Genomic DNA, 19,270 nt, shown 5'->3' on the forward strand with positions numbered 1-19,270 from the left:
GGAGAAGAGAGAGGTTAGAGATTCCTTCCCTGCTCCTCTCTGCTTTGGCCATGTTTCTGTTAGAGGCTGCATTCCTTCAGGACCACAAGCTATGTTGGGTGGCACTTCTCAAAACTCCAATAACCCTTCAGTCCAAATTGGTAACAGCCTCCCACTTTGCTAACCTCTAGCCACCTCAACATTTTTTGTTAGTTCTCTTAACTCTATCCACACTTGTCCTTGAAGACTTCCTTTGAAAGAATGGTGTGGCTTTCCTACCAGGACCCTGATTGATACAGATGAATTCCTACAGCAATGCCTTATTTCAAAAGCTTACTTCTCAAAAGAAAAGTCAGAGCATAACAATAGCCCTCAGCCACATCCCAGTAAAAACACCTCTGTAAGAGGTGAGAAATATTGTTCAAGTATACAGAAACAGTCTAGGACAGTGCTATCCAATAGACCTTTCTGAAATGATGAAAATGCTTCATATATGTGTTGCCCAATATAGTCGCCATTAACTATATGTAGCTGTTGAGCTCCTGAAATGTGCGTAATGAGACTAAGAAACTGAATTTTTAATTTTATTTCAGTTAAATTAATTTATACTTACATAGCTACATGTGGCTAGTGGCTACGCTACTGTACAGCACAAGTCTACATTAATCCAAGGACAAAACCTACAGACTATCCGAATTTATGTACAAAAATAAGTATAGTCCCTGCTGATAAAAGCCTATAGTCAAAGAGTGTTAAGAGAAGGCCAGTGATTACTATAATATAAGGAAAATTATGGGAAGTACAATAAAAAGGACACAAAGTCAAAAAGAGGAAAAATTCGTACCAAATCACAGGTATTAAGGAAATCTTCACGGAGGATTTTGAATTTAAGATGAGCCTAGACAATTGAATAGATTTTGTATTAGTTTTCTATTTCTGCTAACAAACTATCACATGCTTAGTGGCTTAAAAGCAACACAAATTTATTATCTTACAGTTTTGTAGGTTAGAAGACCAACATGGCTCTCCCTGGGCTAAAATCAAGGTGTGAGCAGGACTCCATTCCTTTCTGGAGGCCGTAGGGGAAAATCCACTTCCTCGCCTTTCCAGCTTCTAGAGACCACCCTCATGGCCCTCTTCATCCATCTGCAAAGCCAGCAATATAGTATCTCTTTTTACATTCCTTTGACCACAGCTAGAAAAGGTTCTCTGTGATTACATCAGCTTACCCGGCTTATCTAGGATTAATCTCTCCATCTCAAGATCTTTAACTTAATCACACCTGCAAAGTCCCTTTTGCCATGTAAGGTAACATAGTAACAGGTTCCAGAGATTAGGATGTGGATGTTGCTGGGGGTCCGTCTTCTGCCCACCAAAGATTGCCCATAGCAAGAGGTGAAAAGAAAAGGGTTCCAGGAGGAGGTACAGGCCAGGAGCAAGACAGACCAATAAGGATTGACAGGACAATCACTACAATCTGTTAACCAGCTCACCCAGGTAGCCTGTGTTCTCTATTTCGTCTCTAAGACATATTGTAATATATGCTGACTACTCAGGGCTGATAGGCCTCTCTAGGACACCTGCCTACATGTACTTCCGCCAGATGAACTGTATGCTTAGGAAGAGCCAGCTGGGTTTTTTCTGCCACTTATTTAGGCCAGTTGCATTTGTCATTGTAATACATAATTTAATTAAATACTACACAAACCAATATGAATATGAAAAGAGAGTTGTTGTTTCCATGCAAATTAAATTGAATGCTTTGGAAAGACTCTTATTAAGGAACTAAAAACTTCTGCTAACAATTTTGGTGCTCAGCGCTTTGGGAATCACATTCCTCTTACTGGGTATCTGATTTTAAATAGGGAATCTTTGTCACATTCTTCTTTCTCCACCTTGGGACATGATCTGGAGTCCTTGCTTTCTGCCTTATAATGTTTAAGGTTCAGATTACGGGCTCTTTAGAGATTTGCCTTCCCTCTCACTTTCCATCATTCCCAAACCCAAGTTTCCTCCTCTTGGTTACAGTTTGCTTCCTCTGGAGAAACAGAGACTTCCAGGAGTATGGATATGAAGAATAGGGAGCTGGATTTGGTAATTAGGGGATCATTACTGACCTTCAAGAGAATGACCTTATCAGCTGTTTGAGAGGACAACTGAGTAGCTGTCAGGATTGCCACATCAATGATCTCATGGGCATAAAGACCAGAAGAAGAACACAATGGCGCCTATTATAATGGTACAACAACGATGACAAAAGCACTTGCACATGGTTGACAGTCTTTGTCTGCTGGTGTAGCCAAGACTTCGAGAGTGGAGGGCCTCCTCTCTGTCATTTATTATCGTGAAGTAGAGTGTTGCCAAGTGTACACTTTAAAAAAGCACCCAGCTAGACAGCTAGGGATAGCAATAAGTTTAAAAAGAAAAGAAATAACTTTGCAGCCCTAGGACTGAATTCAGAAGTGAGAAAGACACCTCCGCAAATCACTTCACCCTCATGCAAACAAAGCTGAGTACGCCCTGATTTATTTGCCTGTCCAGGGAACTGGCCAGATTTTTTCTAAAACTCTGGAGGGCAGTCTTTGTTCTCATGTTGCCCATGGACATGGCCTGGGAGATAAGCCTCTGACTCTGTTTTAGAGGCAGTTCTAATTCTCTTGGGCTGCTGGGGAATAGCAACAGAAAGTGTTTTAGTACATATGAGCACATGCATATCTGAGTATGTGTACATATGCATCTATCTTATGTGTGTGCATGTGTTTATGCATGTGGACACATTAGCTGATGTAATGCAATAGATACCTAAAAACATTACATACAAAAAAAATCAAAATGGACTATTCCCTATCAAAATAATGCCAATAGAGTCAGGTAGATACATGTGTTTCATTTTTGTTTTTTAAGTCCTGATATTGAACTGCATAATCTTTTACATTTTCATCCTAAGGTATTTCATAACATCTTGTAAAAAAATTGTTTCCTTCTGTTCTTCAGTCTTACAAAGTTCTCACTGACTTTGCTACTATAGTCTGGAACAATTTAAACCTTTAGCATTCCAGTTCTCAAAGAGATCTCCCTATTGACCACACTGAAGGAGGTATGGCATGGTACAAAGGGTCCCAAACAGTGAGCCAAAGGACATGGGTTTAAGCCAGAACTCCACCCATTATGAATTTAGGCAGGAACTTTCATACCCCTGAGTCTATTTTCTCATCTGTAAAATGGGGCTAATAACCCTTGACCAATCTTTCACATAGGAGTTTAAAAAGAGCATCTGGGAATGGGCTTTGTAAACTTTGAAGTGCTGAGTAGAGGAATGAATAGGTATTATTACAGCTACAATTGTTAAAGTAGGTCTCATGCCTGAGAAGCAGCTCCACTGATGAGTTCTCTGGTATGGTGAGACAGGAAGGAAATTATAGGATTCCAACACACACCTGTCCTGTGACTTCATTCATGAAATTCAGGGTGGAAATTTAAAATATCTCCCTAGATTTCCATTAGAATTACATTGGCTTTAAAGGAAGTAAAAGTCAAGATGTAACAAAAATTTTTATTCTAAATTGTTCTGAAGTGTGGGTTTTCAATCATCATGATTCCTTAAATTAGAATAGATCTGCAAAAATAGATACAGGCAAACATTTTTTCCTAGAATTTTTTCATGTAAGAGTATGCAGCCTGCTATGTAATGTCACACATTAAAATAACATTGGCATAGAATGAGAGTAAAACCCTTTCTCTGGAAATAAGCATATGTTATTAAAATTATATACCATTTGTAGCCAACTACTAGAAAAGAATCCACACTGCAGTGCTTAAGTTTAGGATCAACTTGGAGCACTGTGACATTGTGCAATAAGCATAGGACTAAGAGGCAAGAGATTTGAGTTCTACATCCAGATATTCCACTAATTAACCTACTGACTTGAGTAAAGCATTGGCTTCCATACGCCTTAATTCTCTCATGTGTAAAATACATTAACACCGTATGCCTACTTGCCTGTTTCATAGGGTTCTTACGGGGATCAAATGAAAGTATCTATGAAAATGTCTCTGTAAAACTATGAAATGCTGTACAGAAATAAAGAATTAAGAAAATGAGGTTTACATGAAAGCTCCTACAGCATAATATAGCCATTTACCACAGTTTATTGTATGTGTAACCCATAGAGATACATTGGTAATTCTGTTTTTCACATATTAACTTTAATAACAAGGTTACAAAAAAAATAATAACAAGGTTATTGACCTTGACCTTAATAAATCAGCTAAAGGAGAGAGCTAAATAGGCTCTTCATCCATCATTGCTCTCTACAGTTTTTGAAGAGAGCTTACCATCCCCAAGTCATACAAACTTTAGGTGCTCTGACAAAATTGTATATAGAACAAGCCACAAAAATTGCTATTATGAAGTTAATAGCAAGAATGTGAACACCATTGAATATTTCAAAAATCCCATAAACACAATGTAGTTATAGAACAATAATTAAGAAGACAATATCAGACAATATAGAAAATGATGCCCTTGAAAACTCAATGTGTCTACTGAATGCAGCAAAAGTAACTTGCAGAGAAAAAAGTCATGATGTTAGTCATATTTTTGTAAAAGTTAAAGAAAATCAGCTGAATATTTTAAAGGATAAAAGGCAACTCAAACCAAAAAAAAAAAAAAAGGAAAGAAAAGAGAAAAATAAAATTAAATAGCCAAGTTGGAAAATTGAACAGAAATGTAATTGAAAAATAAAACCATGATCCTACTTGCTAAAAACAGATAGACCAACAGCAAGAAGTAAATCAAGAGTAAACTGCAAATAAATTAAATAGAAGTGAGAAAGAATATAAAATCAAAATACAAAATAGAGTAAATACACAGTTGTATGAAAATGAATTCTACGTAATGAATAATTTATTTTTACAAAATATGATAAACAAAAACTGAAAAACAAATTGGAGATAATATCAAAGAAAGCAGAGGGATTATATGAGTTCATAGATAAATTATATAAAATGATCAGGGAATAATATCAATTATTATAAACCACTTTCGAGCATAGCAAAAATGGTAAAACTATAAGTAAACTCTGATCTTGGCTATAAAACCTGATAAAGATAGTACAAAAAAACCCCACTATAAGCCAATTTCATTTATTAATAAACATGTAAAAATGTTAAACAAAATATTAACAGAGAATTCAGCTATTTACTAAAAAATAATACACTATGAACAAGTGGGATTTGTCACAGAAATTTAAGGAATATTCAACATAAGAAAAATTACCAAAACAATATATCACATTAATAGTATAAACAAACCAAAAAAAAGTACTTAAAATATATAAACAGCTCATGCAGCTCAATATTAAAAAAACAAACAACCCAATCCAAAAATGGGCAGAAGACCTAAATAGACATTTCTCCAAAGAAGACATACAGATGGCCAAGAAGCACATGAAAAGCTGCTCAACATCACTAATTATTAGAGAAATGCAAATCAAAACTACCATGAGGTATCACCTCACACCAGTTAGAATGGGCATTATCAGAAAATCTACAAACAACAAATGCTGGAGAGGGTGTGGAGAAAAGGGAACCCTCTTGCACTTTTGGTGGGAATGTAAATTGATACAGCCACTATGGAGAACAGTATGGAGGTTCCTTAAAAAACTAAAAATAGAATTACCATATGACCCAGCAATCCCACTACTGGGCATATACCCTGAGAAAACCATAATTCAAAAAGACACATGCACCCCAATGTTCATTGCAGCACTATTTACAATAGCCAGGTCATGGAAGCAACCTAAATGCCCATCGACAGATGAATGGATAAAGAAGATGTGGTACATATATACAATGGAATATTACTCAGCCATAAAAAGGAATGAAATTGGGTCATTTGTAGAGACGTGGATGGACCTAGAGACTGTCATACAGAGTGAAGTAAGTCAGAAAGAGAAAAATAAATATCGTATATTAACGCATATATGTGGAACCTAAAAAAATGGTACAGATGAACCAGTTTGTAGGGCAGAAATAGAGACACAGATGTAGAGAACAAATGTATGGACACCAAGGGGGGAAAGTGGCGGGGTGGTGGTGGTGGTGGTATGAATTGGGAGATTGGGATTGACATATATATACTGATATGTGTAAAATAGATAACTAATAAGAACCTGCTGTATAAAAATAAAATAAAATAGGGCTTCCCTGGTGGCACAGTGGTTGAGAGTCCGCCTGCCAATGCAGGGGACGCGGGTTCGTGCCCCCGTCCGGGGAGATCCCACATGCCGCAGAGCACCTGGGCCCGTGAGCTATGGTCGCTGAGCCTGCGTGTCTGGAGCCTGTGCTCCGCAACGGGAGAGGCCACAACAGTGAGAGGCCCGCGTACCGCAAAAAAAAATAAAAAAAATTAAAAAAAATAAAATAAAATTCAAAAAAAATTAAATTAAATTAAAAAACAAAACAATAAAAACCCATACTTAAACATATGCTCAAAGGGTTTTCAAAAAAAAATCAGAATTTATTTACTTAAACAGAAAATACAGGAATAGAAAGATATTTCATTATAACCTCACAAAAATGCTATTAAATCCTTACTATGTGAAAAGATATTGAAAGGAGGATCTACTTAAACCCACGAACTAGCTTTCTACATAAAGGAGGAAAACATTAAATATGTTCTCATTAACAACAGAAACAAAGTGCAAATGCCCATTGTCATTGTTTACTAATTAATACTGCATTTCAGATTCTTACAAATGCAATGACACTTAAGGAAATAATTTTAGTTTAGAGAGAAAAAAAGAAAATGTTAATTTCAGAAGTATCATTGTATACCAATATTTTAAAATCAGCTATAAAATTATCAAAGTTATTAAAAGAGTTTAGCAAAATAGTCAGTGATAACATAAATATATAAATCCATAGTATTGCTCTACACCATTTCCATATCATTAAAAGTAGTCAGAAATTAAAATTAAAAACAATTTATTAATTCCAACAATGAAAATGTAGAATAGAGATGTTTTAAAGGAATGCAAAATTTATGCTAAATTGTGAATAGAAAAATAAATATAAATATCACAGAAATGAAAATCCTTCATAGGTTAATTTGTAAATTAAAACAACTTCAAAGTGAACTTCAACTATTCCTAATATAACTTGAAAAATATTTTTAAATTCATTTGCAATGGAATTCCTTTTTAAAATGGAATCAAATTAGCAATCCTTGATGCAGTTACTTCTAGCAGCCCAGTTAAATTACCAAAAAGGAGGATAAGTCCAAAATTAAAAACAACTCTGAAAACTGAGACATGCAGACAAGCTGGATGCCAGAATCTGGGAGGAATTTTCATTATCTATAAGACCTATGGAGCTGGATTGAGAAAAAACAACTGGTGACTTCCTTTTGCTTTACAACAACATAATAGTTTAAAAAGTTCAAACAACATGAAATAAAATGTGAAGACACTTGTCTCTCATTCACAATCTCCTCCCTGCCTCAGAAAACTAGGATCAGGGCCAACCAGATTGTTGAGCATCCATCCTTCTGATATCATGATATTCCTATTTTATGACTTTTCTTTCAACCCTCTCTTCTTTCTACATTCATTCAAAGGAGGTACTTCTAGGAACAGATTGTTAAAAGGGGGAGTAATGTTTCACAAAAAAAGAAAAACTAACAGGGATTATATGCTGAAATGGAAATTCTTCTCAAGAAAAGGATTATATGGAGGTGCAAAAAAGAAAGAGGCCTGGTACAATACAGTTCATTTGGGGAACTCCAATTTTTCATTTATTCCATTGTTTCAGAACATTAGAAAACTTGAAAGAGAGAACAGAAGATAGCACCTCTGGTGAGCAAAGCCACACTACATGAATTCTGAATAAATACTTAGAATTGGGCTCAAAATTGCATGCAACAAACTGTAGAACTATGAAGGGATTTGGCACAGAAGACAGAAGAAGGAGAAGCCATGCCATCTCTCTTTTGTAAAAACTTCCATATGGATAACTCTCTCATTTGAAAATGAGTAAATCACACACATACACACACACACACACATGCACACACACACACAATGAGGACTGTAAAAAAATAATGCAGAAGAAGGGAAGAAGTCCATCATCCTAAAAATGAAAAGAAAAAGGAATTTTCTGAAAATAATCCTCTGTAGGAAGCAGAAGACATCATCAGAAATTTTTGTGTGATATTTGCTCAGATGCAAAAACTAGGTCTCCATGAAGGAGGATCAGAGAGCAATAAAAAAGGGAGGGAAAAAGTAAAATGTTACAAAAGAATGAGAAATAAACCTAAATTTCATGAAAACCATTAAGGACATTAACATATTTCCCCAAATATTGCCCAGTTCAGTTGAACTTATAGGTACATTTTGCCAAACCTTCAAGGAACAGATCATCTATATCTTATACAAGTTTTTTCAAAAAATACAGAAAATGAGATAAAGCAGTCTAACTCATTTTCTAACAGTAATATTGGGTTGGCCAAAAAGTGCCTTTGGCTTTTAAGTAAAAATAAAAGGCACATTTTTCATTTTCACCAAGAACTTTATTGAACAACATGTTCACTGCTTTGTTCCACTACCCTCTACCATTTTTTTCAGGCAACTTCATAATTTCATCTTCCCAAAACATTTTATCTTTTTGAGCAAAGAACTGTTCCAGGTGCCTTTTACAGTCTTCCAGGGGATTGAAATTTTTTCCATTAAGAGAATTTTTTAAAGACCTAAATAAATGGAAATCCAAAGGTGCAATGTATGGTGAATATGGCAGATGAATCATAATTTCCCAGCCAAAGCTGTAACAGTTTTTGCCTTGTCATCAAAGAAACATGCGGTCTTGTGTTATCCTGATGGAAGATTATGCATTTTCTGTTGACTAATTCTGGATGCTTTTCGTTGGCTGCTGCTTTCAGTTGGTCTAATTAGGAGCAGTACTTGTTGGAATTAATCGTTTGGTTTTCCGGAAGAAGCTCATAATCGAGGACTCCCTTCCAATCCCACCATATACACAACATCACCTTCTTTGGATGAAGACTGGCCTTTGGTGTGGTTGGTGGTGGTTCATTTCGCTTGCCCCATGATCTCTTCCATGCCACGTTATTGTACAGTATCCACAATTTGTTTTAAAAAAGGAACGTTTTCATTACGTTTAAGTAGAGAATTGCATGCGGAAATATTGTCAAGAGGGTTTTTTTGCTTAACTTATGTGGAACCCTAACATCAAAGCGATGAACGTAACCAAGCTGGTGTAAATGATTTCCAGTGCTTGATTTGGATATTTTGAGTATGTCAGCTATCTCCCACATGGTATGATGTTGATTGTTCTCAACTAATGTCTCAATTTGATCGCTATCAACTTCAACTGGTCTACCTGACTGTGGAGCATCATCCAGCGAGAAATTTCCAGCACAAAACTTCACAAACCACTTTTGACACGTTCAATCAGGCACAGCACCTTCTCCATACAATGCACAAATCTTTTTTTGCGTTTCAGTTGCTTTTTTACCTTTCTTGAAATAATAAAGCATAATATACCAAAAATGTTGCTTTTTGTCTTCCATCTTCAATATTAAAATGGCTACACAAAAATTCACCTATTTTGATGTCTTTTTTTAAGTGCACGCTGACATGACAGCTGTCATACACAATCTAACAAAATTGTTTCGAATGAAGTTAAAGACAGCTAAGTGCTACTAGAGCCATCTTATGGAAAAAGATGAATGAACCTTTTGGCCAACCCAATATAATCAAACTTTCGAAACTGGATAAGATTGGAACAAGAAAATAAAAATGTTGGCCCAGTACCTCTACAAATAACAGATGTAAACAGTCCTAAGTGAAATATTAACCAACCTGAATTCAAAAGTATATTTAAAAATTATACATCATGATTATATGAATTTTCCACTAGGAATTCAAAGGAAATCTGTCATTGTAATTCAAAATACTAAATAAGTAAAAGAGAAAAATCATGAGTATTTAAAATGCATTTGGAAGAGACTGACTTCCAGAATGATGAAGTAAGGACCTCTGAAAATCTGCTCCTCCATTTTAAAAGCAACAAGAAAACCAGGAAAAAAAGTCAAAATCAACTTTTTCAGAACTCTGGAGATTAACCAAAGATTTGCAACAATCTGAAGATCATTTATTCAAGCAAAATGGCTGAGGCTTAATAAAAACAGTGAGTTTTGTGGTATTTTACTTTGCTCTATTCTCATCCTCCTCTCCCATCTCCATGGTAGTCTTGAAAAGCAACAACCTCATAATCATGGTAGCTGTGAAAAACAGCAGCTTTGCAGCCACTGGAGAAGGCTGACATGTTTGAAGCTGCCCAAAAGCCCCAACTCCAGAGAACTGTTGCTATTGGCCATGTCTAGCTGTTTCCGTAGTAACCCCCATTTTCAAAGCTCATCTTTATACAACTTGATTCAGGGCTTGCTCAATGAGAACAAACTTTTACCTGAGCCATTTGTCAAAAAGTATCAATTGACCATCATCTAACACAATGGCTGCCTGTAATGTTGATAAAAGTTGGGGCCAAAAAGAAGTTGACCTTAAAAAAGTCAAAGGAAGGAAGGGGTGCAAGATGGCAGTATAAGAAGACTGTGAACTCCCCTCCTTCCACAGAAACACCAAATCTATACCTACATATAGAGGAATTCCTCCTAAAGAAGACCCAAGGGCTGATTGAACAGCTTCTATACATAGAAGGACCATGTAGAAATGGCAAGAAAGATGCAGACACAGTATCCATGGGAACCCCACCCCCAACACACTGACCTGCAGTAGGGAGGGATATTGCTGAGGAGCTTTAGCACAGACTTGCTCACCCTGGGAAACAGTGAAAAACAGCAGTTTAAAGGGTACCTAGACTATACGGCAAGGAAACCCATTTACTAACTTTAGGGCTTCTGTCAAATGGGTAGTGAACTGCTGAAGTCCTCTTCAGGGTCAGAGGCACTAGCAAGCACCACTGTTGGATTTCTCCCTGGACTCCCTGCAGCTTGCATCCACTCCAGCTCCAGCTGTCCTGCCATGGCTGCCTTGACGTGATGCTCCCCAAGACTGCCTCCAGCCCATGCCCACTCCAGCTCCACCAAGGCAACCTCAGCACGGCACTCCCAGGTACTGCCCCTGGCCTGCACCTGTTCCAGCTGCAGCCAGCCTGCCAAAGCGAAAAAGCCCAAGCAGTCTACACAGGGGACTCTCCCACACAAACCACTTCTTCAAGACTGGGAGAAGTAGTGTTTCACCTAATTCATAGAAACAAACACCAAAAGTCAAACAAAATGAGGAGACAGTGGAATGAGTACCAAATGAAAGAATAAAATAAAACACCAGGAAAAAACCCCTAATGAAATGGAAATAAGTAATTTACATGATAAAGAGTTCAAAGAAATGGTCATAAGGATGCTCACTAAACTTGGGAGCAGAATGGAGGAACTCAATGAGAACGCCTGCAAAGACTTAGAAAATGTAAGCAAAAATCAATCGGAACTGAAGAATACAATATCTGAAATGAAAATATACTAGACGGAAGCAACAGCAGATTAGATGATATAGAACAATGAATAAGAAATCTGGATGATGAAATGGTGGATATCGCCCAATCAGAACAGCAAAAAGAAAAGATTTGTTTTTAATGAGAAGAGTTTAAGGGGCCTCTGAGACAACATCAAGCATACTATCATTTGCATTATAAAGGTCTCAGAAGGAGAAGAGAGAAAGAGACAGAAAACTTATTTGAAGAAATAATGGCAGAAAATTGCCCTAACCTAGAGAAGGAAACAGACATTCAGGTAAGAAAGCATAAAGAGTTTCAACCAAGAAGAACCCAAAGAGACCCACACCAAGACATATTATAATTAAAATGGCAAAATTAAAGATAAATCACATACAAGGGAAGCCTATACAATTTTTAGCTGATTTTTCAGCAGAAACTTTATAGGCCAGAAAGGAGTGAAAGGATATATTTAAAGGGCTGAAAGAAAGAAAAAAAAAAACTTAAAACCTAGAATAATCTATCTGGCAAGGTTGTCATTTAGATTTGAAGGAGAAATAAAGAGTTTCCCACATAAGCAAAAACTAAAGGAGTTCATCACCACTAAACCAGCCTTACAAAAAATGTTAAAGGGTCTTTTTTAAGCAGAAAAGAAAGGCCACAACTAGAAACAAGAAGATATATGAAAGAAAAAAATCTCACTGGTAAAGGTAAATATATAGTAAAGACAGTGGACCACCCACTTAAAAGCTAGTATGAGGTTTAAAAGACAGAAGTAGTACAATCAACTATAACTACAATAACCAGTCAGAGGACACACAAAATTATAAGATGTAAAATATGACATCAAAAAACATTGGTGGGGGTGGGTAAAATGTAGTGCTTTTAAAATGCTTTCAAACTTAAGTGACTATCAGCTTAAAATCAATGGCTATATATACAGGTCTATATATATAAAGCTCATGGTAACCACAAACCAAAAACCTACAATGCATACACAAAAAATAAAGAGAAAGAGTCCGAGCACTACACTAAAATAATTCATCAAACTACAAGGGAAGAAACCAAGAGAAGAAGACAGGAACTGAGAAGACCTACAAAAACAACAAGAATACAATTAACAAAATGGCAATAAGTACATAAGTATCGATAATTTATTTAAATGTAAATGAAGTAAATGCTCCAATCAAAAGACATAGGGTAGCTAAATGGATAAAAAAATAAGATCCATCTATATGCTGCCTATAAGAGACTCACCACAGATCTAAAGGCACACATAGACTGAAAGTAAAAGGATGGAAAAAGGTATTCCATGCAAATGGAACAAAAAAGAAAGCTGAGGTAGCAACACTCATATCAGACAAAATAGACTTTAAAATAAAGACTATAACAAAAGACAAGGGCATTATGTAATGATGAAGGGGTCAGTCTAACAAAAGGATACAGCATTTGTAAACATTTATGCACCCAACATAGGAGCACTTAACTATGTCAAGCAAATATTAACAGAAATAAAGGTTGAAATAGACAGCAATACAATAATAGCAAGGGACTTTAATACCCCATGTACATCAATGCATAGATCACAGACAGAAAATTAGTAAGGACATATTGGATCAGATAGACTTACTAGATATATACGGAAGATTCCATCCAAAAGCAGCAGAATACACATTCCTTCCAAGTGCACATGGACCATTCTCCAGATAGGTCACATGTTAGGCCACAAAACAAGTGGCCTAACATGCAATCTCAATAAATTTAAGATCTTTTCCAACCACAATGGTATGAAACTTAGAAATCAACTATAAGAAGAAAACTGAAAAAGCACAAACACATGGCGATAAAACCACATGCTACTAAACAACTAATGGGTCACTGAAGAAATCAAAGAGGAAATTAAAGAATACCTTGAGACAAATGAAAATGGAAATAGAAATTTCCAAAATCTATGGGATGTATCAAGAGCATCCTAAGAGGGAAATGTATAGCAATACAGGCCTACTTCAAGAAACAAGAAAGATCTCAATTAAACAATCTAGATGTATATTTAAAGGAACTAGAAAATGAAGAAAAAGCAAAGCTTAAAGTTAGTAGAAGAAAGAAAATAATGAAGATCAGGTAGAAATAAATGAAATGGAGACAAAAAAACCAGAAAAGATCATTGAAATTGAAAGTTGGTTCTTTGAAAAGATAAACAAAATTGACAACCCTTAGCCAGAGTTATCAAGAAAAAAAGAGAGAGACCCCAAATAAATAAAATCAGAAATGAAAGAGGAGAAATTACAATCAACAGCACAGATATACAACAGGTCATAGGCAAATACTATGAACAATTACGTGCCAACAAATTAGACAACTTAGAAGAAATGGATACATTTCTAGAAACATAATCTTCTAAGACTGAAGAAATATAAAATCTAAATAGACCAATTACTAGTAAAATTGAATCAGTAATTTTAAAACTCCCCAAAAGCAGAAGTTGGGTCTAGATGGCTTCACAGGTGAATTCTACCAAACATTTAAAGAAGAGTTAATACCTATCCTTCTCAAATTATTCCAAAAAATTGAAGAGGAAAGAACATTTCCAAATTTATTTTGCAAAGCCAGCATTACCCTGATACCAAAGCCAATGAAAGACATCACACACACACAAAAATTGCAGGCCAATATCCCTAATAAACATAGATGCAAACATCCTTAACAAAATACTACCAAATCTATTTCAACAACACATTAAAAGGATCATACACCATGATCAAGAGGGATTCATTCCAGAGATGTAAGAATGGTTTAACATCCACGAATCAGTCAAAGTGATACACCTGATAAAAACGCTCAACAGAGTCAGTATAGAGGGAACATACCTCAGCATAATGAAGGTCATATATGACAAATCCATAGTTAACATCATAGTCAACGTTGAAAAGATGAAAGCTTTTCCTGTAATATCAGGAACAAGACAAGGAAGCCCATTTTCACCACTTTTATTCAACATAGTTTTGGAAGTCCTAGCCACAGTAATTAGGCAAGAAAAAAAATAAAGGGCATCTAAATTGGAAAGGAAGATGTTAAACTGTCACTATCTGCAGATGACATTATACTGTATATGGAAAACCCTAAAGACTACACACATACACGCACACACACACACAAAAAAACTATTAGAACTAATAAATGAACTCAGTAAAGTTGTAGAATATAAAATTAATATACAGAAATCTATTGCAGGGGCTTCCCTGGTGGTGCAGTGGTTAAGAAACTGCCTGCCAATGCAGGGGACATGGGTTTGAGCCCTGGTCCAGGAAGATCCCACTGCCATGGAGCAACTAAGCCCATGTACCAAAACTACTGAGCTTGTACTCTAGAGCCTGCGAGCCACAACTACTGAGCCCATGTTTCACAACTACTGAAGCCCACGTGCCTAGAGCCCATGATCCACAACAAAGAGAAGCCACCGCAATAAGAAGCCTGCGCACCACAACGAAGAGTAGCCCCTGCTCGCTGGTCAGCTACATGCAAAAGAATGAAACTAGAACACTTTCTAGACAACCATATACACACAAAAATAAACTCAAAATGGATTTAAGACTTCAATGTAAGATCTGAAACCATAAAACTCCTAGAATAAAACATAGGCAGTAAGCTCTTTGACATTAGTCTTAACGATATTTTTTTGGATATGTCTCCTCAGCCAAGGGAAACAAAAGTAAAAACAAACAAATGGGACTACATCAGACTAATAAGCTTTTGCATAGTGATGGAAACTGCCAAGAAAAAGACAAGGCAACCTACTGAATAAAAGAAGCTATTTGCAAATGATATATCCAATAATAGGTTGATATCTAACATATATAAAGAACTCATACAACTCAATATCAAAAAACAAGCAACCCAATTAAAAAATGAGCAGAGGACCTGAATAGACATTTTTCCAAAGAAAACATACAGATGGCCAACAGGCACATGAAAAAGTTGCTCAGTATCACTAATCATCAGGTAAATACAAATAAAAACCACACTAAGATACCACCTCACACATATCAGAATGGCTGTTATCAAAAAAAACCAAACAGGGGCTTCCCTGGTGGCGCAGTGGTTGAGAATCTGCCTGCTAATGCAGGGGACATGGGTTCGAGCCCTGGTCTGGGAGGATCCCACATGCCGCAGAGCAACTAGGCCCATGAGCCACAACTACTGAGCCTGCGCGTCTGGAGCCTGTGCTCTGCAACAAGAGATGCCGCGATAGTGAGAGGCCCGTGCACCGCGATGAAGAGTGGCCCCCGCTTGCTACAACTAGAGAAAGCCCTCACACAGAAACAAAGACCCAACACAGCAAAAATAAATTAATTAATTAATAAGCTCCTACCCCCAACACCTTCTTAAAACAAACAAACAAACAAAAAGCAAGAAACAGCAAGTGTTGCCAAGGATGTGGAGAATAGGAAACACTTGTGCACTGTTGGTAGAAATGTAAATTGGTGCACTCACTATGGGAAATGATACGGAGGTTTCCCAAAAATAAAAATAGAACTACCATACAATCCAGCAATTCTACTTCTGGGTATTTATCAGAAGAAAACAAAAAACTTTAATTTGACAAGATATATGTACCCCTATGTTAACCGCAGCACTATTTATAACAGCCAGATAACATGTGTCCATTGATAGACAAATGGATAAAAAAGATGTGAGATATATATGAAATGAAATCTTGCCATTTGTGGCAACATGGATGGACCTGGAAGGTATTATTCTAGTGCTAAATGGAATAAGTCAGACAGAGAAAAACAAATACTGTATGATTTCACTTATATGTGGAATTCTAAAGACAAAACCAATGAACAAACAAAATAAAACAGAATCATAGATACAGACAACAAATTCCTGGTTGTCAGAGGGGAGGGGGATGAAGGGATGAACAAAATAGGAGAAGGGGATTAAGAGGTATAAGCTTCCAGCTATAAAATAAATAAGTTATGAGGATATAACATAATCATAGGCAATATAGTCAGTAATATTGTAACAACTTTGTATGGTGACAGATGGTATCTGGACTTATTGTGGTAATCATTTCACAATGTATAAAAATATTGAATCACTATGTTGTACATCTGAAACTAATATAATATTGTACATTAATTATAAATCAATTAAAAAGACATAAAAGGAAAATCTGGGAAATAAGATATCCATAAGGGGCTTTGAAAAGCTACAACATATTCCTGGAATCCAGAAAGCTACATGCACACACAGAGCAATGCACATATCCAGAAAAGACCTAAGAAGTCTGTAATTTATCACCTCTGAACTTGAGGTTCTGTGCAAGCAGGAGGTGAAGGCTAAGGCAGAATTGTAAACTGTCTGGCTGTGTTAAAAGTGTGCCCAACACACAAACTGAGTCCCTCAGCAAAGGCTTGGAAAATTATTGGCAAAACATTTAAGGAAATATCTGTCCAAACATTATCTGATCATTAAGCTAACTAAGCAGAAACTTAAGTGGCCACATAAAACAAAGAATACAGACTTCACAGAAATAGTTCAGGAAAGTCACTAAGTAAGCAAACAGCAACAATAAACTCTGGGGGAGGAGGGATTCGATTTCCAAAGTTGCCACATTATATTATTATAAATGTCTAGCTTTAACAAAAATAATTATACTACATGCTAAGAAAGTATGGTCCATACACACACACACACACACACACACACACACACACACAAACTGTCAATAGAAACTGTCCTGAGGAAGCATGGATGTTGGTCTTTCTAGACAAAGACTTTATATCAACTATTATGAATACGTTCAAAGAACCAAAGGAAGCCATGTCTAAAGAACTGAAGTATGAAAAAATGTCTCATAAACTAGAGAATATAAAAAAATAGAAATTATTTTGAAAAACAAATAGAAATTCTGGCTTTGTAAAGTAAAATAACTGAAATGAAATATTCACTAAAGGGGCTTAACAGCATATTTGAACTAGCAGAAGAAATGATCAGTGAACTTGAAGTTATGTTGATTGAAATTGGTCTGAGGAATTGAATGAAAAAAGAACGAGGAATAAAATATCTAGGAATAAACCTACCTAAGGAGACAAAAGACCTGTATGCAGAAAATTATAAGACACTGATGAAAGAAATCAAAGATGATACAAATAGATGGAAAGATACCATGTTCTTGGATTGGAAGGATCAACATTGTGAAAATGATTATATGAAATAAAAGGAATCCAAATCAGAAAAGAAGAAGTAAAGCTGTCACTGTTTGCAGATGATATGATACTATACACAGAAAATCCTAAAGATGCTACCAGAAAACTACTTGAGCTAATCAATGAATTGGGTAAAGTAGCAGGATACAAAATTAATGCACAGAAATCTCTGGCATTCCTATACACTAATGATGAAAAATTTGAAAGTGAAATTAAGGAAACACTCCCATTTACCATTGCAACAAAAAGAATAAAATACCTAGGAATAAACTTACCTAAGGAGACAAAAGACCTGTATGCAGAAAACTATAAGACACTGATAAAAGAAATTAAAGATGATACAAACAGATAGAGAGATATACCATGTTCTTGGATTGGAAGAATCAACATTGTGAAAATGACTCTACTACCCAAAGCCATCTACAGATTCAATGCAATCCTTATCAAATTACCACTGGCATTTTTCACAGAACTAGAACAAAAAGTTTCACAATTTGTATGGAAAATCAAAAGACCCCTAATAGCCAAAGCAATCTTGAGAAAGAAAAACGGAGCTGGAGGAATAAGGCTCCCTGACTTCAGACTATACTACAAAGCTACAGTAATCAAGACAGTATGGTACTGGCACAAAAACAGAAAGACAGCTCAATGGAACAGGATAGAAAGCCCAGAGATAAACCCACGCACATATGGTCACCTTATATTTGATAAAGGAGGCAGGAATGTACAGTGGAGAAAGGACAGCCTCTTCAGTAAGTGGTGCTGGGAAAACTGGACAGCTACATGTAAAAGTATGAGATTAGATCACTCCCTAACACCATACACAAAAATAAGCTCAAAATGGATTAAAGACCTAAATGTAAGGCCAGAAACTATCAAACTCTTAGAGGAAAACATATGCAAAATACTCTATGACATAAATCACAGCAAGATCCTTTTTGACCCACTTCCTAGAGAAATGGAAATAAAACCAAAAATAAACAAATGGGACCTAATGAAACTTAAAGGAAACCATAAACAAGATGAATAGACAACCCTCAGAATGGGCGAAAATATTTGCAAATGAAGCAACTGACAAAGGATTAATATCCAAAATTTATAAGCAGCTCATGCAGCTCAATAACAAAAAAACAAAAACCCAATCCAAAAATGGGCAGAAGACCTAAATAGACATTTCTCCAAAGAAGATATACAGGCTGCCAACAAACACATGAAAGAATGCTCAACTTCATTAATCATTAGAGAAATGCAAATCAAAACTACAATGAGATATCATCTCACACCAGTCAGAATGGCCATCATCAAAAAATCTAGAAACGATAAATGCTGGAGAGGGTGTGGAGAAAAGGGAACCCTCTTGCACTGTTGGTGGGAATGTAAATTGATACAGCCACTGTGGAGAACAGTATGGAGGTTCCTTAAAAAACTACAAATAGAACTACCATATGACCCAGCAATCCCACTGGGCATATACCCTGAGAAAACCATAATTCAAAAAGAGTCATGCACCAAAATGTTCATTGCAGCTCTATTTACAATAGCCAGGACATGGAAGC

This window comes from Delphinapterus leucas, chromosome 6, assembly GCF_059928025.1.
Source record: "Delphinapterus leucas isolate spDelLeu-1000000601 "Yukka" chromosome 6, BTC_Dleu_Yukka2, whole genome shotgun sequence".
NCBI lineage: Eukaryota > Metazoa > Chordata > Mammalia > Artiodactyla > Monodontidae > Delphinapterus > Delphinapterus leucas.